The sequence below is a fragment of the Mauremys mutica genome, chromosome 1 (assembly GCF_020497125.1).
Source record: "Mauremys mutica isolate MM-2020 ecotype Southern chromosome 1, ASM2049712v1, whole genome shotgun sequence".
Classification (NCBI taxonomy): domain Eukaryota; kingdom Metazoa; phylum Chordata; order Testudines; family Geoemydidae; genus Mauremys; species Mauremys mutica.
In genome coordinates, this window is record NC_059072.1 from 273,037,185 (window position 1) to 273,060,490 (window position 23,306).

Below are 23,306 nucleotides of genomic sequence, written 5' to 3' on the forward strand. Positions count from 1 at the left end.
ACGCAAGTAGTACATTGATAGAATTACAGAACCCCTTTCCCCTCCCAGAAGAGTAACCCTAATAAATGAGCGTACCCCAAAGTAATGGGCAAATCAGGTAACAGAGCCATTAGCGATTATCTTTGAAAAATCATAGAAGATGGGTGAGATTCCAGAGGACCGGGAAAGGGCAAATACAGTGCCAATCTATAAAAAGGGGAATAAGGACAACCCAGGGAATTACATACCAGTCAGCTTAACTTCAGTACCTGGAAAGATAATGGAGCAAAATAATTAAGCAATCAATTTGCAAATACTAAGACAATAATAATATGGTAAGAAAGAGTCAGCCTGGATTTGTCAAGAACAAATCCTGTCGAGCCAACTTAATAACTTTGTTTAGCAGGGTAACAAGCCTTATGGATACAGGGGAAGCAGTAGATGTGGTACATCTTGACGTTAGTAAGGTTTTTGATATGTCTTACATGACCTTCTCATAAACACACTAGGGAAATACAACCTAGATCGAGCTGCTAGAAGGTGGGTGCATAACTCATTAAAAATCCATTCCCAGACAGTAGTAATCAGTGGTTCATCATCAAGCTAGAAGGAGATATAAAGTGGCATCCAGCAGGGATCAGTTCTGGGTCTGGTTCTGTTCAATACCTTCATCAATTTTTTTATATAATGGCATAAAGAGTACACTTATAAAGTTTAGTGTACCAAGCTGGGAGGCACTTCAAGTACTTGGAAGGATAGGATTAAAATTCAAAATGATCTGGACAAACTGGAGAAATGATCTTAAGTATATAGGATGAAATTCAATATGAACAAAGGCAAAGTACTCCACTTAAGAAGGAACAGCCAATTGCACATATAGAATATGGGAAATGACTGCCTAGGAATGAGTACTGCGGAAAGGGATCTGGGGATCATAGTGGATCACAAGCTAAATATGAGTCAACAGTGTAACACTGTTGCAAAAAAAGCAAACACAATTCTGGGCTGTATTATCAGGAGTGTTATAAGCAAGACACAAGCAGTAATTCTTCCACTTTATTCTGTGCTGATGGGCCTCAGCTGGAGTATTGTGTCCAGTTCTGGGGGCTACATTTCAGGAAGGATGTAAACACATTAGAGAAAATCCAGAGAAGAGCAACAAAAATGATTAAAAGTGTAGAAAACATGATCTAAAAGAGGGAAGATTGAAAAAATAGGTTTGTTTAGTCTGGAGAAGAGACAATTGAGGGGAGGGACATGCTATCAGTTTTCCAGTACATAAAAGCTTTTTATAAGGAACAGGGAGAAAAAATGTTCTCTTTAGCCTCTGAGGGTAGGACAAGAAGCAATGGGCTTAAATTGCAGCAATGGCTCTTTAGGTTGGACATTAGGAAAACTTCCTAACTGTCAGGGTGGTTAAGCACTGGAATAAATTGTCTAGAGCAGATGTCGGCAACCTCTGGCATGCGGCTCGCCAGGCTAAGTACCCTGGTGGGCCGGGCCAGTTTGTTTACCTGCCACATCGGCAGGTTCGGCAGACTGCGGCTCCCACTGGCCGCAGTTTGCCGTCCCAGGCCAATAGGGGCGGCAGAAAGCAGTATGGGCCTAGGGATTACCTTGGCGAGCCGCGTGCCAGAGGTTGCCGACCCCTGGTCTAGAGAGGTTGTGGAATCTCCATCATTGGAGATTTTTAAGAGCAGGTTAAACAAATACCTGTCAGGGTTGATCTAGATAATTCTTAGTCCTGCCTTGAGTGCAGATGACTGGTCTAGAAGACCTCTGAGGTCCTTTCCAGTCCTATAATTTTATGGTTCTAAGGCCTCTTAGTAGAATACAGGAAAATAAGTGTTTCTGTTTAGCCAGGTAATATTTTATAGTAGAGTCCTTTCTTCTATTCAAGAGGATGTCCCACATGGCTGATTAGCATACACATTTTAAAGAGAATGCCCATCCAAATACCACGACCTGATGTCTACACTGGGTCAGAAGCTCAGAAAACCAGAACTCTCAGGGCCAGAAGGGGTGATCAGGATGCTTATCACCCAGTCTCATTGGATTTTCTGTAGCTCTCACGGAACGAATGGTAATGGAGGGAAAACATAGTTGAGCTGGCTGGCCCAGAGATGAGTAATAGCCTACATCTCCTCTGGAGCAATATGTGACACAGTTGCTGTTGGTCTTAGAAGTGAACCAATCTCTGGTTGGGATTCCACATTGCATGAAAATTTTGAGTAGTACCCTGTCATGGATCTGATATGAGTAGCCATCACTGAAAATATTTTGATAAATACCCTGGAGGCAGTAGCTATCCTGAAGGGTAGTGCTCTGTATTGGAAATAGTTGGGTCTCACCATAAACCTGAGAAAGTGTCCATGAGTAGAATGAATGTCTAAATGAAAATGTCCTTTATATTGAGAGCTATGAACCACATGGGTTTTGATAACGAAGGAATTATCACTGCCAAGGTGACCATGTGAAATCTGAATTTGTGGATGAAACGGTTGAGGTGACAGAGGTCAAGGATTGGTCTACACCCTCCCTTCTTCTTGGGTATCAGGATGTAGGTCAAGTAACACCCTAGTCCTTGATACTGTAGAGCAATGCATTCTATCGTTTTCTTTTGTACTAAAGAGCTCACCTCTTGGGTGAGAATATTGTTGTGAGAGTGGTCCCCAAAAGGGGACAGGGAGTGGAGTTTTGGAGAAATAAGTGTTACAAACTCGATCATATAGCCATAATGGATGATGTTCAACACCCACATGTCCATTGTTATCACACTCAGGTATTAAAAAAGAAGCTAGACAACCCCCAAATGGATTAGTAGGGTCTCATGGCAAGTTAGGCTTATTGGTTTGTGGCTCTCAAGCTCGTGTCAAAAATACTTCCTTGATGGGAATTGGGATTAACATGTCAAGGTCAGCGCAGGAGGCAGGAAAATGGGACCTTTGAACCTTTTGCTTTTTCGAGGTAGTTCATATGGTCTTTGTTAGTGAGAGCATTGGGACCTATACCACGGTGTGGTTGAGTAGCAATGAAACTTCCTTTTAGGGGCAGATGTCTGGAAGCCCAGTGATCAAAGAGTGGCCCTAGAGTCATTCAGGGTGTGTATGGACTCATCTATCTTCTGACTGAAGAGGTGAGATTCATCAAAGGGGAGGTCATTGATGATTTTCTGGACTTCCCTGGGGAATCCTGATGAATGGAGCCAAGACTCCCTTTGCATGATGATGGCCATAGCCATAGACCTAGAGGAAGTATTGGTTGTATCAACTGCAGATGGAAGGTAGTTATGGCTATCAATTTATCTTTCTCAATGAGAGCTTGGAAACAGGTATGGTCCTGGTGTGGAATTATTGGTGAATTCCTCAAATTTAGCATAATTATGGAAATCATATTTAACCAATAGCACTTGGTAATTGAATATTCTGAATTGCAAAATGGAGGATGAGAAAATCTTCTTGGGAAAATATGTACTCATGCTTGCTATGCCAGTTGCCTTTAATGGTTTTGAAAGTGGTAACTGAAAGCAAAGTTTGAAAGAAAGTTTTGTTTTTCTCTGCTTGTCATCCATTTCTGAAAGTACTGGAGGATGTGGGGAAAGGCTTGGGGAGAAGGATGGAGTTCTATCAAAGTCTCTCATGTTTCCATCTCTCATCAGCATAAACTATAGTGGTGTTATAAAGTTTTTTTCCCCCCTTCTCCTCTTGACATCCATCACTGAAAGCCTGAGGTGCATGTGTGGGTGGGTGTGTTTGAGTTTGGGGAGAGAGAAAGAGCTAGCCCTATGCAAATCTCTTGTGTACCTGTGTACTGCACTGAGCACAGCATAAGCGCATACCCTAGCATGTAACATTCTCCTCCATAACTATAATGTTATTGGTCATAACCTGGAAATGGCTCCCCACAAGCCAAACAGGAACCACATTAATAGGAACCGCAATAATAATAAACATGATGGCTGTGTCTCACTGGGGCTACAGATTGGTGCCCTGGCCCTGCTCTGGTTTCTCTCCAGGCTCTCTCTCTCTCCAGGCTCAACTCCAGAACCATCCCCAAACAGGTTCCCATGCAGAAAAACAGACAGAGGCAAGTGTATTTCCCATGCACTGGTGCACACACATAAACACACACTCACACAAAGCAGGATTTTTTGCTATTCCTCAAGTGAGAAGTAGAAGTGCTGATGGTGCATGTTTCAATCTACATGCTAAATGCCCCAAGAAGGCAGTCTGTGGGCTAGAGTGCATTTTAGCCAACCTTTCTGGATAGTACATATGCTGTGGTTAGTATGAAGTACTAGCTAACAGCATCTGTACCAATGTTCAAATAGGGATGTAAGGGGAGTTATGTGGTGGTAGAGCATAGTAACACTTCTGCAATCTGCTATATTTTGTTCCAGAATCTAAACTTTAATTGAAACAAACAAACAATAATTAAGTTGATAACTTTTCTGATTATTAAATAAGCCTTGAAAATGTGAACCAAGTACAACCGATGCTTGAGTTTGCAGAGTGTCTGTAACAAGAGCTCAGAAATTTGAACTGCCCTGTTCACCTCACTTATAATGCTTTAAATGGCAGCTATTTTACTGCTTTCCAAAGCATGGAAGAAAAGCGAGTGAAATCATAATATGATCTGCACAATGTACCATGAGTAAGATTTCATTTTGGCATCCCAAGGGATAGTGCTTTGCGGAGTACGACATCCCTTTCCCATTCAAGAGACAGCTTGAATAGGCATAGAAGCAATTTGGGATGTGGTAAGCATATCAGTGGACTGTTTCCCCATATAATCAACAATGAACTATTTAATAAAGATGACAACTTATATAGCACAGTTAAATCTGAAACAGTGAAATTGCTTATAAATGAGACACACCATAAGCAAACAGAAGCAGTCATACAAAGAAAATGGTCAAAGATATAAATACATTTCTTCCTTGGTGATTTAGGGCCTGATTCTCATTTATAGTAAGGCCACTTTAAACTGCTCTAGCAAAAGGGGTCTTAAAATAGAGATAAGACCCCTATTGCATTTCCAGAGCTGTGTAATGTGGCCTTACTATAAATGAGAATCAGGCCAATCTTGTTCCATCCACTGAAGTCCACAGGATTTTTGCTTAATGAATAGACATATTATAAAATCACTTTGTGAAAGGAAATTAGAATTTGTGACAGGCACTAGTTTCATAGGAATGGAAGCGGAAATAGAATAAATTACTTAAAGGAAACAAAAAAGCAGTAAAATTCAGAACATTAACTTGGTAATTTGAGTTCTCTTTTCATACAATATGACCTTCTTTGCTAGACATTGGGAGCTTCCAGGTGGAATTGTCATCTGGAGAGAATATAAATCATCCTGTCTAATGGTGCCTATGCCAAATTTCTGCCAAATATAGAAAATTAATATTATTTTCTTGTAAATATAAAGTTTTTAAAGCACATAATGAATGCCAAAAAGGGAAAGAAGGGTCAGCATAGTAAAAAAAAAAAAACTGATGGAAGAACAAAGGTTTGAGACAGAGGTTTGAGAGCATTCACAAAGATATTAAGCCAACAACAGCGTAGATGTTAATACAATCTCCTATGAAAGCACTGAATGAGTCTCTTGGGGACCCCATTTAGGCACAATATTTTGATTATAAGTACAGGAAAAAGATTAATTTGTAAAGATCACATCCCCCTGAGATGTCTGAAAACAAAATTTAATTAAAAAGTATCACAATTAGGTAATCAATAGTCACTGCCACCAAAGGTCTTGCTATGCTGAGTAGGCAGGCTATACTTAACCACAAGAGTCTTAATATCTCCATCAAAAACAGCTGGAAAAAAATCTCACTAGATTGCTTGCACTCAGTCATTTATTTCACTGAACAAAAAGACTTAAGCATTCTCTTAAAAGAAGGAAAACCCAGCAAAATAAATTGAGTTTTGCTTTATTATAGCCAAATATTTATTTATCATATTTTAGAGATAAACAGAAAATTCTGTTCCTGTCAGGAGAGATCCATTCTACTTGTATTTCTTATTCTCAGAGAAATAGGATATGACTCCTATGATCCTTTGCAGAAATACCAATAATAATGGTGAATCTCACCTGCTTTGAATATATGCCATGATGGTGCATTTACCACCTCCCTCGGTATCTCGTACCACAGCTCAAATACATTTCTCTTCGTATCTAGTCTAAAGTTTTTCTTCTATATTTTAAAGACATTGTTCTGTCTATCAGCTTCTGAGAATGCATAATTCTCTTCTTTCCTTTATATTAATGTCTTGAATGTGTTCTATGGAGTGTGATCATATTCTCCCTGAGTCTTATTTTCTCTAGACTATAGAAAAACAGATTCTCCAATCTTGGCATGTTTCTTCATACAATATTTGTTTCTCTTGTTTATTTGCGCTATAATCTTATTAAACTAGACACTAAAACTGCACACAATATTCCAAGGCTATATATTATTGCCTAGTTTTTCATGCAATCCTATTATGAATTCAACCTACACAACTTTCAAATCTACATGGCCAGTGGTCTACTATTTATCCTGTTGGATGGTGATCTGCAAATTAACAGGCACTACTCTTCCATTTAGCTTTCTCAGTCCCACAAACCCAATACATAGCATCACCTAGCATGGAAGTATTAGTCCTGGGAGGGGAAAAAAAAAACTTGATCCATTTAGACTTTCAACTTTGAATCCATTCAACTGGTTTGTTCTTGAATATGCCTACAAGATATATTTATCTTCAGTCATTCAGTAATAGAGTTTGTGGAATGAAATGACCCTTTCTTTCCCCTAAACTGGTTGTGAGGATACCAGTTCCATTTACTTTCTCCAGGTAACCAGACTTTCTTATTATCAACTCAAATCAAATCTCTTCCTGGCTATATTTGTGTTTATACGGTAGAGTTCACCTAATCATAACTCTGATAAAGGGCATGCCTGTTTATGTAGGATGATTTCCAGGAACAGATTTAGTACAATGCATTTCAATGTCTCTGACCAAAAGATATGTCAATTTAAGGGGTATGCCTTAAGTCATCTGGTCACACTGGTAGTAGCTAACAGGGTGAAATTGGTGTTTGCTACTGCTTCCCTCCTCTGTTACTATTTCAGAATGAATCACATTTATCAAAATCCAGTTTATAAATGTTTTCATTTTTGATACATTGCTTACTTTTACAGTAATTCCTGAAACAAAAAAATGAAATTACCTGCAGATATGGCAGCACAATACATTTGTAGGCAGGTCAAGGAGAGGTGGCTGAGCTAAAGGGCACCTAGTTGATGGGCCTTTCTAGCAGATGTTATGGAGCTAATGTAGAGACAAGAAGGAGCTCTGATCTGCTTTCAGTAGGCTCTTCCTGCTGCAGATTTAGAGCAGACAAAAACTAGTGGAATACTAATGCCGTGTCTACACTACACAGTTTTGTTGACAAAAGGCAGCTTTCATTGACAAAACAGTGCTATGCTCCTCCCACTGACTTAACACTCCTGCTACACAGACATAATAAAACAACCTGGATGAGAGGCACAGAGCTTTTTGAAATATAGTTAGAGCGAAGCAGTGTCAGTGTAGATGCTGCTTTGCTTATGTCACCTTTATGTCACTCTAGGAGGTATCCCACAGTGCCCATCATGACCACTCACATTGCATCTTCCCAGCTGAGCATTTTGGCCCCTGCAGCAAACGTGCTCCCACCTGGAGTACACCAGAGTTGTTTGAGCTGCTTGGTCTGTGGGGAGAGGAAGCTGTGCAATTGCAGTTCTGCTCCAGCCATAAGAACTTTGATACCTACACGCAGGGGCGGCTCTAGGTATTTTGCGAGACCAGCGGACCCTCCGCAGGCAAGCTGCTGAAGGCAGCCTGCCTGCCATCCTCGTGGCGACCGGCAGAGCGCCCCCCGTGGCTTGCCGCTCCAAGCATGCGCTTGGCGTGCTGATGCCTGGAGCCGCCCCTGCCTACACGCCACAGTGTCATGCTAAAATCAAGGAGCTGAGGCAGGCGTACCAGAAGGCAAGAGAGGCCAATAATTGGTCTGGTGTGTCACCAAACAAATGCTGCTTCCACAAGGAGCTACATTCCATCCTCAGCGGAAGTCCCACCTCCACTGCCAGGAGCCCCATGGATACTTCTGGAGGCAGCGGCCAGAGAAGTGAACCCCTAGGGAAAAGTGGTGGATAAGGAAGTGGAGTTGAATGAGGATGAGGAACAGGTAACAGGGATGTCTGGTGGTGTGGTGAGTTTGGACCTCTTTTTAACTCTGGAGAGGTGTAGCCAGTCCCAGCACTCCGGCTCTGACACACCTGATGCAGGAGATGGGAGTTCCAGTAAGTGCTAATTGTGCTTTGATACTGCAGGGAGACAAGAGGTAAAGTTCTCCTCTACCCCTGCCACACACCCCCTGGGGTAGTAGAAGGGTGGAAATAGCCAACACTAGCACTGTTTGCATCCGCTTCTCATTCCCCTGTGAATCTCGGCAGAGGTAGCATTGTGGAAAAGTTGGTTGATTCACACTGGGATGTCCTGGGAATCCTCCATAGAGTTCTCTAGGAAACTGCCCTGGAGGTACTCTGCAATCCTTTGTTGAAGATTCCTTGGGAGGGCAGCCTTGGTTCTTCCACTGTGGTAGGAAACTTTGCCGCACCAATCACTCCACCACAGGGATCTAACCCAGCGATCGGCAACCTTTGGCACACAACTCGCCAGGGTAAGCAGGCTCCCACTGGCCACAGTTCACCACTCCAGGCCAATGGGGGAGGTGGGAAGTGGCAGCCAGCATATTCCTTGGCCCGCGCCGCTTCCCGCCAGTTGGAGCCGTGATCGGCCAAACCTGTGGATGTGGCAGGTAAACAAACTGGCCTGGCCCACCAGGGTGCTTACTCTGGAGAGCCGCGTGCCAAAGGTTGCCGATCCCTGATCTAACCAGTCCTGCCAGCAAAGGCAGGACATCTGGTCACCCTAGTGTTACCTGACATTCAAGTGAAGGATTTATCCAGTTGTTGGTCAGAAAGTTTCCAGCTCTTATGGTTGCAGAGAAAAGCTTCAAAATGTGACATTAGTGCACCATAGAAGCTCAGAAACTAGAAGTAAAAATATTCCAACTTATTAGTTCATAATTTTTAACATATTTGTGATTTTTGGTGCCTGACTCATGATTTTTGAATGCTTGGGGATGCAATACTGCCCTTGTAAGCACTTATCCAGACCTTAAATTAAGAAGAATATTTTTTCCATACAAATTATATACCTAATCTGTGCCAACAGAGCAATAGGCTGTCTAATCACACAATCCAGAGGTAAGAACATTCCCACTGAGCTCAAATATGATGTAATTTCTGCAGCCTAAGCATGATCATTTAGACCCCAGTGCAGTGAAGACTTGTGATGTGCTTAGCTTTAAGCGGTCTGGGTGTCTGCATTGACTTCAGTGAGACTACTCACAGCATGTAAAGTAATGCGCATTAATAAGTCTTTGCAGGATGGGGCCTTAATTATTAACTGTCTCTATCAGAAAATACTGTATTTCTCCAGTAAAACAGAATGTATCTATTCTAACTGTCCATTAACCTGAAAGGATATTGGAGAGGAAAAAAATCTGGAAAACAATGAATAAGTCAAAAAGAATCAGATATTATTTTCATTATTCAACTAACTGAGATGTTGACTAAGATCTTCAAAATTTAGAGTTAAAATAATGTTTACACTCTTGTCAACTAAAATGTGTTGTACTAGTAGGTGCAGCTTGTGGAGTTCTCAATAAAACTGCTAGCAGCATGTCAATTTATTTTAATAACCTAATACATTTTTGTGGATGACTCTCCTTGTGTTTTTACAGTGCTACCTGGTATTAAAATATAAAGAGTCCAGCAGAGGGCAACAAAAATGATTAGGGGGCTGGAGCACTTGACTTATGAGGAGAGGCTAGGGGAACTGGGATTGTTTAGTCTGCAGAAGAGAAGAATGAGGAGGGGATTTGATCGCTGCTTTCAACTACCTGAAAGGGGGTTTCAAAGAGAATGGATGTAGACTGTTCTCAATATTACCAGATCACAGAACAAGGAGTAATGGTCTCAAGTTGCAGTGCAGGAGGTTTAGGTTGGATATTAGGAAAAAACTTTTTCACTAGTAGGGTGGTGAAGCACTGGAATGGGTTACCTAGGGAGGTGGTGGAATCTCCTTCCTTAGAGGTTTTTAAGGTCAGGCTTGACAAAGCCCTGGCTGGGATGATTTAGTTGGGGATTGGTCCTGCTTTGAGCAGAGGGTTGGACTAGATGACCTCACGAGGTCCCTTCCAACCCTGATATTCTATGATTTTATGACACCAAGCACTGTAGAATTCACTAACACTATTATTGATTTACACTACGGGATTGAAAAGGTACTACCTTAGGTTCTAGGAACTTTTACCGTAAACTAAACATAATCACATAAGAAGTGCTGAATATTATAACATAAATTACAATCAGTAACAAATTATACTAATTAAATCTGAAACAAGCCAAGGCCCAAACCAGAGTCACTACATATCACATATGCGTGGCTTGAAGACAGAAAATACTGCTCATGTGTAATCAGGGCGTTGGGGATTTTTATAGAATTACCTATTTGCTTCTAAAAAAATTTTTTTGAGTTACACATGATCCCATGGTTTCTTGAATGAATGATCTAGAAGCCAATAATATCTAGGAAATAACAGCTTGAACAGGGAACAATTTGGCCTTATAGGCACTTCCCACACTGGAGTCTGAGTCAGGGGTGCAGTAATTTACCTGAGGCTCCAGAAAGTATTGTGCTTGAGAGAAGCAACATAATGTCTCCCTTAGCTCCTGTCAAACTGTGGGAGTCCCTCTGGTCCTGTATTCTACATGGAGGTACAGTATATTCTTCTCTCCAAATCTGGTCAGCTCTGTTAGTTGGGCCAGAGGGGGATAGGAGGTGCTCATTCTGGGAACTGCCAGTTTCAGATCTTTTGTGTCCAGGAATGTCTTGTTCAAAACTTCTTATAGTAACTTCAGTAGGATAATGAGATTGCATTAATGCAATTACTCATTGATTAAGGTATTAGTGTGAGTAAGGCTGGCAGACTCTTAACCTAAGGGATGTTTGGAGACTTGAGTTAAGTAGTTAATGCAAGAGACAGACGTAGAGCAGCACAGAGTTAGTCCAGATTGATTTTATACTTGATATATGCAGGATGAGTTAGTTTCTTCTGAAGAGAGCAAGATGAGTGGGGAAAAAAAACCAATAACAAAAAAAAAAACCTAGGAAAGCAAACCTGAAAGTGAGAGGATCTGCAAAGTGCAAAGAATTTCACAGTCTACTCAGAACTATCCAGCTTTGTTTCAAGGCTGAAATTATTGTGACTCTAAGAAAGTCTGATAAAGGGGGTTACAAGAATATTCTGAACCTAGTATGTAAATTCAGGTTCACCAAAGAATATCATGTGAGATCTTAAATGAAAGCCAGGGTCAGGCTGGTCATTAATATCATTGTCAAAGGTATGTTCAGATACTATGTAAAAAGCTATGCATGTATGGTAAAAATATGTTCTTGAAATCTGCATTAAGGCAGAGTTGACAGACAGGTTTCTTCCAGTCAAAGGATATTTTTTTTACCTGTCTGTTAGTACTCATGTAAAGTAAGCATTGTAAGGTAATGCAATGTGAAGTCATTTACATACAAAGTCAACAGGAGGGTGTGAAATCAACAGGAAAAAAAAGGTGATGGGGGTTCCTCTGTCTCTGAGGATAGACCATGAAGTATGGGGTTATAAGAAGAAGGCAGGGAAACACCCCTTTAGACTCTTGGGAACTAATCAGGCAGGATTACACTCTTGGAAATGGGATCAAAATAAGCCTTGGTTGGAAATGCTGAAAAATACTTTTTGGTGAGATAAGATTGCTTTAGACAGGAGGTTAAGCTGTCAAGTTTAGACTCTAGAAAGGGTGTATTGATTTTGTTTTTATAACATTTCTGCTTCCATTATCCTTACTCAATACCTCTTAAATCTGCATCTTTGATAATAAACTTATGATTGTTTTCATTATAAATATATCTCAGTACTGTGGTATTGATCAGGGGCTGAGCCTGAGTTGAATCATTCAAGCTGGTGTGTACGCTATTCCCTTGGGGACAGCAGCCCAGGTATCATTGTGAGTGTTCAGCAGATAAAGGGGCTGAACATTACAGGAGGGCACTTCAAAGGGGTCCGGGAACTGAGGTACACCAGTTGTTAACCTGCAAGGAAAGTAAGGTCTGGCATAGCCCAGAAGAGATTGCTTGGGTGGTTAATAGACTGGAGAAGTCCAGGAGGTGACACCCAGTTAAGCACAAACCAGTCTCCCTCTCACGGAGGCAGGGGGTAACAAGGTGACTCACAGTCTTGTGCTCCCTAAGAACCATCACAATTCTAGTCAGCAGTTAAAAATGGAAGGACTAAGCAAAAGAAAATCTACATATTTCCTCTATTCTTGTGGAGACAGAAGGACTCAGCTAGCAGGAGTGAAAGAGAAACCTCTTGTTGCTATGACTTAAATATTAATGTCCTTTTGTAACCTTAAAAATAAAGTTTAGATCACAGAGAATAAACTAATTCCTTAAGAAAAATAATAAAGAGAAGAAGCCATTTGTCAGTGTCCTTTCTGAAAGTGCAAGAAAAGGAAACATTGAAACTGGATTTAACTTTGTTGTCTCCTTCTATGAGGAACATACTTGGAAAAATATTATTGATTTTATTATTGATATTGAATTTCTAGAGATAGCATGCTTTAAATTTGATCTCAGCAATTTAGAGGCATGTTTATTTATTTACACTCCACTTATACTTAAAAGAATCATCACTTTTTTTTCTTCTCCTGGACTCAGCTACATATGTTAATAAACAATAATAGAAAATAGAAAACTAAATGCTAAGAATAATAGAATAGGAAATGATATAACAAACAGGAAAGGACAGAAGTGTATATATAAACATTAGATTGAAAAATGAAACTGGCTACTGAGAGGCAGAAGGCAAACAAAGAATAGGACTATAAAAAAGCAAAGCAAAACAAAACAAAATGACACAATCTTACCTTGCACATGCCCCACCCCCTCTTTCATTCCATTTGTATTTTATCCAGCTAGGACCAGTTTGTATGGGACCATTCTATGCATATGGGGAGGGAACACAAACGGAGCCTCCCATTAGCAGAATCACCAACTGGCCAAATGAGACATGAGTAGATCCATGCTGGAACAGGGGCTTGCTAACATTGAAATAGGTACAGGCCAGGGAGGGCAAGAGCAATAGCCAGCACGAAGAGCAGTCAGTTAGCACAACTAGGCAATGGGAGTGCTCCCATTCAGGTAGTCGCATTGGCAAGACTGGAGGGACTGCTTCCATTTGGAGCCTATCTACCTGCCTCAGGATCGCCTGTGTGAGTCCTCGCCTGTTGATTGGCTGAACCCTGGTTGAATGTCATGGGCACTATCATACAAACTGCAGGTAATTGCCTCTGATGACTCCTCAGACCATAAGCCCCAACTTCCTGATTTCCCAGGGGGTGCTCCACCCCTACTCCACCCCTTCCCTCAAGCCCCCACACTGTCCCACCTCTTCCTGCCCCTGATCTACCTCTTCCCACCCCATTCTGCCCCCTCGCCGAGGAAGCCCCATAGATGACTGGTGCCTCCCCAGAGTGGCAGGGGCACAATCTAAAGGGAAGGTCACATATCTCCCCACCCCCCCCGGCAAACTCCCCCACACCCCCCCCGGCAAACTCCCCCACACTGTGCTCTTCCCACCACATGTTGCCTGCAAGGGAGTGCTCTGTCCTCCCTCTGTGCCTGGTCCCCTGGCAAGTTCCGCCTCTCTCCCTGGTGGGAGGGAAAGGGACGGAGCCACTTCTAATGTTGGCCCCTTCTGGTCACTGCTCTGCAGCCCAGCAGCTGCTTGAGAGATCCTGGCTGGGGAGTGGTTTCCACTCCTTGCCCGGACTTCACTGCCGGGGACCACTGCTGAGCGAGCCAGAAATGTGCCAGGGTGAGGTGGATGGAGGAGGGTCCCTGGCACCAGAGCCTGGTCAGGATGTGGAAGCTGCCTCCCCAGCCAGCCTCTCAGGCAGCCTCGCTGCAGAACAGTGTCCCAGTGGACAAAAGGGGCTGGTCCTGCCCCTTCCACTCACCAGCATCTGGGGACATGTCCTCGATGCATCGCCCATCCCTGCCCCCGCCCAAAGGGAAATCTGCCAGGTGTTAATTTCACAGAGTGTGGCTTCCAATGTGCCATTCAGCTGAAGGTGGGCTTTATAGATGTAGGTAAGGAATTCAGGATTTCCTCCTTGATGAATAAAGCCCTAAAAGTATTTTCAAAAACTTGAACCACTATGGTAAAACTATGGTCATCTCAACCTAGCCACGTGTATAATAGACCAGAGAATTTCATCCAGTGATTCTTCTGTCAAGTCAAGCAAATTTGTGGTGGAACTAGAGAAGATTTTTTATAAAGATATCTAATCTCAATACACCAGCGGTTCTCAACCCATAGCCCGTGGGCCGCATGTGGTCCAATTAGCCGCATGTGGCCCATCTGTGTCTTAAAAAAAAAATCAAAATTTGCCTCTCTGGTATGGCAAGGGGTGAGGCGCTCCTGCAAGCAGGGGGCTGGTGAATGCCACAGGGGACAGGAGAGTGGGTCGGTTTAGGGGGGGCTCTGGGCAGTGATGGCACTGGGAACGAGGGGTTTTCAGGGGTGCTGAAGCACCCCCAGGTATTAGTTGGGGTTCTGCTCCTGGCCCCCCTTCCCATGTCCTGGCTGCTGGCCCATGCTTGGTGCTCCACTGCTGGCCCAGTGCCGGTGGTCCCAGCTACCCATCCACGAGTTGCGGCACTCGGGTCCTACCCATCTCCGCACGGTGGCACATGGGTCCAGATCCAGCTGCTGCCTGGCCCTGCTTGGTGCAGTGAGGTCCCGCAGGCCAGCCCAGGGCTCCGCTCCTGGCCTCACTCTGGCAGGGACACTGGGCATAGGGGACTGTGGGTGGTTTTGGGGCAGGCATAGTGCTGCTCCACCTGCAGCCCATGTAAAATATTATGGGCCACATATGTGACCCACAATGGTAAACAGGTCGAGAACCACTGCTATACACAGACCCAAGCAATGGTAAGTGTGTAACATCACTTTGTAAGCCATTCCAGTGCTTAGTAAACCCCATCACTTACATTTTATTTCCATTTTGAAATTTGCTGACTTGAATTTCCAACCACATCTTTGTCTGCCAGGTTAAAGAGACCCTTAGCACCTTCTCTGTATGTAGGTATTTATAGACAGTGGTTAAATTAGATTCTCTTCAGTATATTAGATAGATTGTAAAATTTTATGTTTGTGTAAGCCAATAGTTGTAAATACTTATTTGGTATATATGCATTTATGTTGAACTGTCATTTATTTGCTAGCATGTAACATTTTATTTACATATCTATTTACCATATAGCTCAAATATTGCCAGTATGGGTACCAGTGGGGGACAATCTGTGGTGCAAACTGCGGCCACTGGGAGCTGCGGGTAGCTGTGCCTGCAGATGGTCAATGTAAACAAACTGTTTTGTGGCCTGCCAGCGGATTACCCTGATGGGCCATGTGCAGCCCGCGGGCTGCAGGTTGCCCACCACTGATGGGTACCATTATAAACTTGCTGTCCCATTTGAAGATCAGAATAGTGTGGCTTGGCTTTCAGAGTATATCTATAAGTGCCTTACAAAATACTGTCTCATTTTTTATAACAATAGACGATGTATTCAAATACATCTCATAATTACTTAGAGTTACTCAACTATTATCTCTAGTGCTACCTGATAGTATAATAATTTTGGGGACTTATAAATTAATGTGGTGATTACAGAAAAAGACAAATCTGACTGCAGAAGATAAATAACCTATTTTGATTTTCTTGTCCTTGAGATACCTTGCTTATGTCATCTTGTGGTTTTTTTTACAGCATTGAATAAAAATATTTCAATAAGTTTCATTTCAATATACACGGTAATATGATTATAACTTCAATGTGCTTTAAGATTGTCAAAACTTCAGGGTTATTTTCTTATTAAATACAAGGTCATTCTATTATTGTATCTTTTTAGTTTATGACAGATTCCATCAGCTTTTCTGGGTGATGATTGATCTGTATCCTCTATGTGCTGTCTTGATTGTCAGATATGTAGTTTTATTAGGATTGACTTGTCAGCCATGAGACGTCATCTGTCTCAATGTCTGGAAAATAAAATCAGTTTATTTTTTTCGTTACTGAAGCACAACTATCTTTGTAGCACAAATTAAATTAAATGATCCCTTGATCACCATCTCATCTTAGCCTCATCCAAGGAAAGGTACAGTGAATTTTTAACTTGTGACATTTGTAATATAACTTGACAGGTATATGTATTGTCGGTTAGACTTTAAAAGATCCATGCTATAATATAGGAAGACAATGTAAATAACACTTCTGATGATGCTACAATCAGAATAATATTTTGTTCTAGAGTTCAGACAGATATTGTTCTGTTATTACTCATTAGAATATGTTTAGCTCCCTTTCCCCCAGACCTCCAACTTTCTATATTGTCCATGATAATTAATAGATTATATTAGTCATATATCCACTCCCATTCAAAATCTGAGCACTCATTTATTAAAAGTCTGATTATCGACTCCATTACATGACTGTAATTCCAGTGACTTCAACAGAGTTATAATGGTATATAACTGCTACAGCAGAATAGTGAATCAGGCCATACAGCATAAATTTGTCTGAAGTTTGTTATAACTGATTTCAGTAAGATTGTTTCCAAAAGATTTTGAAGGCCTTCATTTAAAGATAGGTGGATGGAATTGGATTTTCTTTCAATGAAGGTGAACACTGAATAAAGTTTAAGATAAGAATATTTTGCACTTTATTGCCACTGTAAAAGTTGGATCTTGAAAAGATGCCTGTCTTTTAGGATACTCTGAGTAATTGTTCTGAATTCTCAGAAATGAAGTAGTGTTATGTTGCAAGAGATGCCATTTTTATCTACCTTCTCTATTTCTATTCCATGAAACATAGATAAAAATGGTTGATGGAAATGGGATTGTAAAATAAATAAATAATTCCAATAGTTATAAAATTATTATAAAAATGTAAGATAAATAAATAATTATATACATTTTTACAAAAGAGAGTAAAGATAAAACGGCTGCATATGATAATATGGATATTTCCAATATAATAAAAAAGAGGAAGAATTTGCAACATATACTTAGGGATTTGAGTGGTATTTTTATGCAAAATGCTATAGAACATACTGAAAATCAGAGGGATGTTTTACTAACATTTGTGGGTAAAACCACATTTCTCATGTTTTTAAATGTATGTTTTCCACAAGAATGTGGTAAGCTGGAGTGTAAGGTCATAATAAAGATTCTAAAGAAATATGATGTACCTACCAGAGGTTTGTTTGTTTTTTAAACAGAATAATATAACTTTCATCTAAGAAATCAAATAAAAGGAAAAAAATCTCTGAATTTTTGACAAGCCTGAAAAAAACTATTATGCATAGTTTTGTTAACTTTCTGAAAGAGGCTCTTGTATTAATTTGTGTTTGGCTTAAAACATGAATTAAAAGAGAGTGTGATAAATATTGTGTATAACAAAGAACTGTCACTAGAAAGAGCTGTGGAGATCACTCTTAATACACAAAGAAAAATGTGCCAACATTTGAAATGAAACAGGCCCCAGCATGCCAAATCCGAAAAAGATTTGTCAGCAAGGGGTGAAGATGATAACATAAGTCAGCAATGGTCAAAAAATCCAAACAAATTTGAGGAAGTGATGTTTCCACTGTTTAAGGGCATCACACTCAGTGGCATTGAAACTAGGGCTGCTGCCGCACCCCCTGGCTTAAAGTAGTAATAATAAACACCAAATATATGGTTTCCATCATCAGCACCCCTGATCATATTGACAGGAAAAGGGTTTTTTTTAAGAAGGTGCAGTGCGATAAGTGCAATAACAGGGAATATGCTGCCTGGGCTTGCCGCAGTGTGCCACAGCACACTGAAAGATATAGCGAGAGGAAGCCATCAGTGTCTTCAAGTAGGAGACACCAAACTAGTTATGTTGGGCTCAGAAGCAGAATTTTCCCTGGATGAAAGGTTGTGTGACATGAACTGTACAATTTGGAGAATGAACAGACACACATTCCCCAGATTATGTTGATATAAATGTAAATGATGATATTGCAAATGAAATAAATATGGGCATGACAATGTCCATGATTTCTGAAGGGCTATACAAATATATACTTCTTGAGGTAAGAAGAAGAGAAATGACGATTCAGATAATGACAACTTTGTGCACACTGAGGATTCTCTGAATCTTGGTACTTCCAGATAGGGCAGGGTGCGGAAAAAGACAGAAAAAGCCAGGGTCAGCCATCTCATGGGATGGAATTATTGACAGATAAACATCTTTGAAAAATTTCAAATGAACTTCAAAGGCCTTCTACTGCTGGGATTTTACCAGAAAATCTACCAAGCAAGTTGTGGGGGGACTCCACAGTGGTGCTTTTCTACAGTGGTGCTTTTCCATTATGCCAGTATACATTTGTTTTAAGACTTCAGATTGCCACACTTCATTGGTCAAAAAAAGCCTTACTTAATAGGCCTTAAATTACAGAAATTCTTCCCCATGCACTACAAGTTCATTTTGTTTCAAGGAGCTTCCAGCTTCTCAATAATAGCATGACATTTTGAATCATGATTATGAAATCTCTCCTTGTTTTGTTTTTTTGTATTATAGAAATAGCACCTTCTTACAGAGTTTTTATATGGTTTGTCATAAATCCTTATACACAGTAATAATTATAACTTTTGCACAATACACCAATCCTAAAGGCAGCTATAAAATGTTTACCGTTTCTATATTGTAAGAAGGATCTGGATTATTTTAATCTTCCCAGGCCAAACTTTCATGAATTGTGCTGAACTGAAGTATGTTTATACTACTGTTTAGGAGGGTTTGAAATGCTTTCTGTTGGTTTGTAATTCATGTAAAAAGTGAGAAAAGGGTTGGTGCCTTGTAAATATGTAGCAAACCTTTGATGTGGTGTGTCCTAATGTGTGTATTAACTTTATTAAAAAGAGAATACTTGAGAAGTATGAATATCTAGACAGAATATAACATTGCCCTTACAGAATTGTACTAAAGGACAGACTGGTGTATTAAGAAATCTCCTTATCAGTGTAACTTCTAAAGGCATCTGTTCATCATTAGAGCTAATCGTAATTGAAGGAAATGGCCCTGCCATTAATGGGCAGAAACTGGCTATATAAACTTAAATTGGATTGGAGTGCAGTGGCAGAGTAGGGGAATTGAAAGAAAAATGCAAAGCTCAGTCTACCTAACAATCTAGAACTCGGGCAACTCCAGTGAAGTTGTGTTATAAGACATCAGTTATATACTAGTGTTGGTTTACTTAGACTGAGAGCACTTGACAAAAGATAGAAAACATAAACCTCCCAGGTTTTTCTGCCTCAGGCAAACAATGTTGATATGAAATTACATAGGGAAGGATGAAGTGTGTGTGGGGGGGAATGATAGCAAACCAAATATAGAGTGACATATTTGGTAGAGGTAAAAGGGAAGAGAATGAAAAGGCACATTGATCAATTGTTATGACATAATAGCTCAGTATGGTTACAGAAGGAGGAGGTAGTGCTGAAAGATGGTGGCTGTCAGAGGGAGAGTGGTCTTGCTGGGCATGCTCCAAATAGTATACGTAAGGAACAAGACAAAGTCCAGGTGTTACTTTTCTTCCCTGGCCGCAGCAAGACCTCCCTTAAGGTTAACCTTGTAATTTTCTGTTTATTGTTATTTATTAATTAAGGAAGTAGAAGTGTGGTGTGTAGAGGTGAAATGAGCTAAAATACTGGATACACTATATTATATGCTGTAGCATTGTATATGTTCTGATTTGCTGGGATTGCAACAGAAGAAAGACCTGTAACAGTGTTTTAACCATCTCTATGACCATGTCCATATGAGATTTCTACGTATGCACAATTGGTAAATTTACCTCCATGTAGAGGGCTTGTACAAGAACACACAAGCCATTAGTATAGATTTAACTGAGACTGGGGTGATGGACAGCTGGGGTGATGGATGGCTCTTGTAGATCCTCAGCTGATATAAACTGACATAGGTTCACTGAAGTTAATTGAACTCCGCCAATTTACACCAGCTGAGGATCTGGCCCTGATTCACCACAGAGGTGCAGGACTAGGCCAGATGTTACCACCTGTGTAGTAAGCCCAACGCTATTTCTTCCCACAGATCACTGCACAGAGAGATAGAAGGGGCTAGCGGGAAAGCTGTTCACTTTTCTGTGGATTCTCTGTGGTGAGAATGCACATCACCCTGCCCACCTTCTTCCTACTCTGTCTTCACATAGGGGTATTGTCATTGGTACTGAATTATACTTGGATTACTGGTTCAATACTATGCCACGAAGTAACTTTCTATTAATTTCTGAGTGGAGTTTAAATTGTTGGTTTTGACCTATAGCGCTCTAACGGCCAGATCCTCAAGGGTATTTAGAATTTAAAGAGGAGTTGGGTGCCTAAGTGACTGAGGATCTAGTCTAAATGCCTTGAAACCTATCTATCCAAGAAACAAAAGTGTTTTTGCCAGTAGAGATAGACATGGATTTGAGATATATGGAAGAACATTCTTTATGAAAGGCCCTGGGTTATAAGGATTTGGGAATCATAGAACCTTCAGCTTCACAGAACAACTGTGTCCACAGTCCCATATATCCCAGGGGTTCATAATGCTCCCCAGTGCCCCTGTGAGGCAACAGAACTTTCATATAACAATTTCATATTTAATATAATTAAGTCAGCAAGGATTTCACTTGCAGAAGTTGTCGCTTACTTGGCATGCTTCAGTTTTTGGATTCAGTCCTCTTGTGTATAAGTGCCTGCTGCCAAATATTAAAACAGAATGTCAGCAATTATATACAGTCCATAACTACACCAGGCAGTTGTGCAACTCCTTGCTTTAGTAAACTGTTCTTGTTAGGTTTTTCCATACAAAAGGGTAACCATGTATATTTATTCTGAACTATAAATTACTATTTTAGATTAATAGAAACAACAAATCAGCAAAGAAAAGAAATAAAATCTTCATGAGAGAAAACAGCAGGTTCTCCTTTGCAGCATGTTGCATCACCTTTACCTCAATATCATAGCTATCCCTTCTGAAGGCCAGATGTGCAGTATAGAGAAAGAAAGTTACATATTTGTGCAATACAAACTACAGTATGTTAAATAGGTCAATTAATATTATCAGCTGGTTCTCCTGTCCCTTTTGACTGCACCTTCAGTGTCTATATTGCTTTCTCTTCTTCACCAATGTCTTTTGTTCTGTCTTCAGTGATCAGCATCCTTCAGGGCTCTGTCCTTCATCTCTTCTTTCTTTAGACCACCTCATTTCTCTCATGGCTTCAGTTATCTGGTTCAAACCAAAACCAAAAAACCAAAACCAAACATCCATTGATGACTCCCAAATCTCTCCTCTTCCACCCACTTTGTTGCCCTTCAATCCCTCATTAGCAGCAGATTCTTTGGACACCAAGGATCTAGTATCAGCAACCAGTTCAAATTCAGCACAACTAAAACTGATCTCTAGCTATATTTCCACCCCAAACCATATTTGCTTCCTTCCTTTATTTTCTATTTCTCACATGGTAAAAGTTCAATACATGAATAAGTCTTTGCAGGATAGAAGCCTTCATGTAATATTCTATTCCTTTCCTCCCACACCTAGATTGTTTCTAAATCCTCATATTTTCTTTGTCATACCTCCAAAATTCCATCTTCCCAATCATTCTATGCATCTTATGAAGTGGGCCCATGAAAGCTTATGCTCAAATACATTTGTTAGTCTCTAAGGTGCCACAAGTACTCCTGTTCTTCTTACTCAGATATGTTACTGATAAAAATCTTCCTTGTCTTTCACTCCAGCCATCCACACACCCTTGAGGTTTTTTTGTTTCTAACTGACTTCCATACACATTTGAACTCCTCATCCTCACCTTCAGGACCCATCTTACCTCCACCCCCCGCACCTCTCCCTCCACACATTTTCTTGCTTCCTGTCACTCTCTGCTAATATAGTGCTCTTGAAGATCTCTTCATTTTTCTCCCATAAAGTAGCACCACACCTTATAAAAAACTAATATTTAGGGCCACTTTGCAATCAGTTTTACACACTGATGGACTATAGTGTGGAAATGTGTATAAAAAAACCTTTGCTTTCTCACTTTACTCTTCATAGAGGCTGGAAATGATCCCAGTTCTTATGCTCAATTATCACCTTTTCTTCTCTCTGTTGCACCAGTTTTACAGTGTGAGAGGAGATTCAGGCCAAGGAAGTTGAAGGACTTGGTCTATTTGCAGCACAACCCCCCTGAAAGTGGGCAGAGAAGTCAATACCTAGCAAAGGTAGGTGGTAGGGTAAGGAATGAGCACAAGCTATACCTTTTCAAATTTCTATTGGTGGTCAGTCTCCCTCTCTCATATTGGAGTCCTTGTACCGACTAGAGAATAATATTGAAAAGCTGGTGGGGGCGGGAGGAAATCAAAGAAATGCAATTAAAATGTTAAAAGGACAGGAGGGCATGAGTTATGAAGAGATTGCAGGTGCTCTTTATGTGAAAATAAGGGTAGGAGAACACCATGCAAATACCTCACGTCAATAGTCACAGTACCTGAAAATGGTAAAACAAGGGTTAGTGACCAGATTTTGAATTTGATAAAAAGACAGGTTAGGCATTAGTAAAAGATTCTAAGCATTAGGTATTTCAGTAGACTCTAAAAGGAGATGGTATAGGTATACTGAAGAATCAGTTACGTAGGATATTCCTGTATATAATGGAGAGAAATGCCCACAGTGCAAGGATCAGATATGACGACTTGTGAGAGATCTTTTCTGGACCAACCTTTATAAGCAATCAATTCTGAAGTGCTTCTGACTGCGTAAGATTTACAATATCATATATGTTTCTGTGACAAACTGCACTATGAATCACTGAAGGTTGGGTTTTGACGTTTGCTCATCTTCAGTCATTTACCCTCACAAATGATTTCAGAGCAAAGTACTTTGAAGAGCAAAGTACTACTCAGTGGGAGTAAGGAAATTAGAATCTGGCCCTGAGTCAGGATTCAGGTGTGGCCAACTTTATTATTATTAAATCTTTATTAAATATATTGATTGTACACTGAAGGCATATTTAGACAGTTAACGA

At 40.6% G+C, this 23,306-nt stretch overlaps 1 long non-coding RNA gene across 1 annotated transcript in view; it reads left to right on the forward strand.

Moving 5' to 3' along the window:
- The window catches only part of LOC123375659, a 30,027-nt gene extending 7,523 nt beyond the window's left edge, over positions 1-22,504 (forward strand). The window contains exon 3 of the long non-coding RNA XR_006581549.1: positions 22,400-22,504. This is a non-coding gene — a long non-coding RNA (uncharacterized LOC123375659). The remainder of the gene's footprint in view (positions 1-22,399) is intronic.
- Positions 22,505-23,306: the final 802 nt, after the last annotated feature.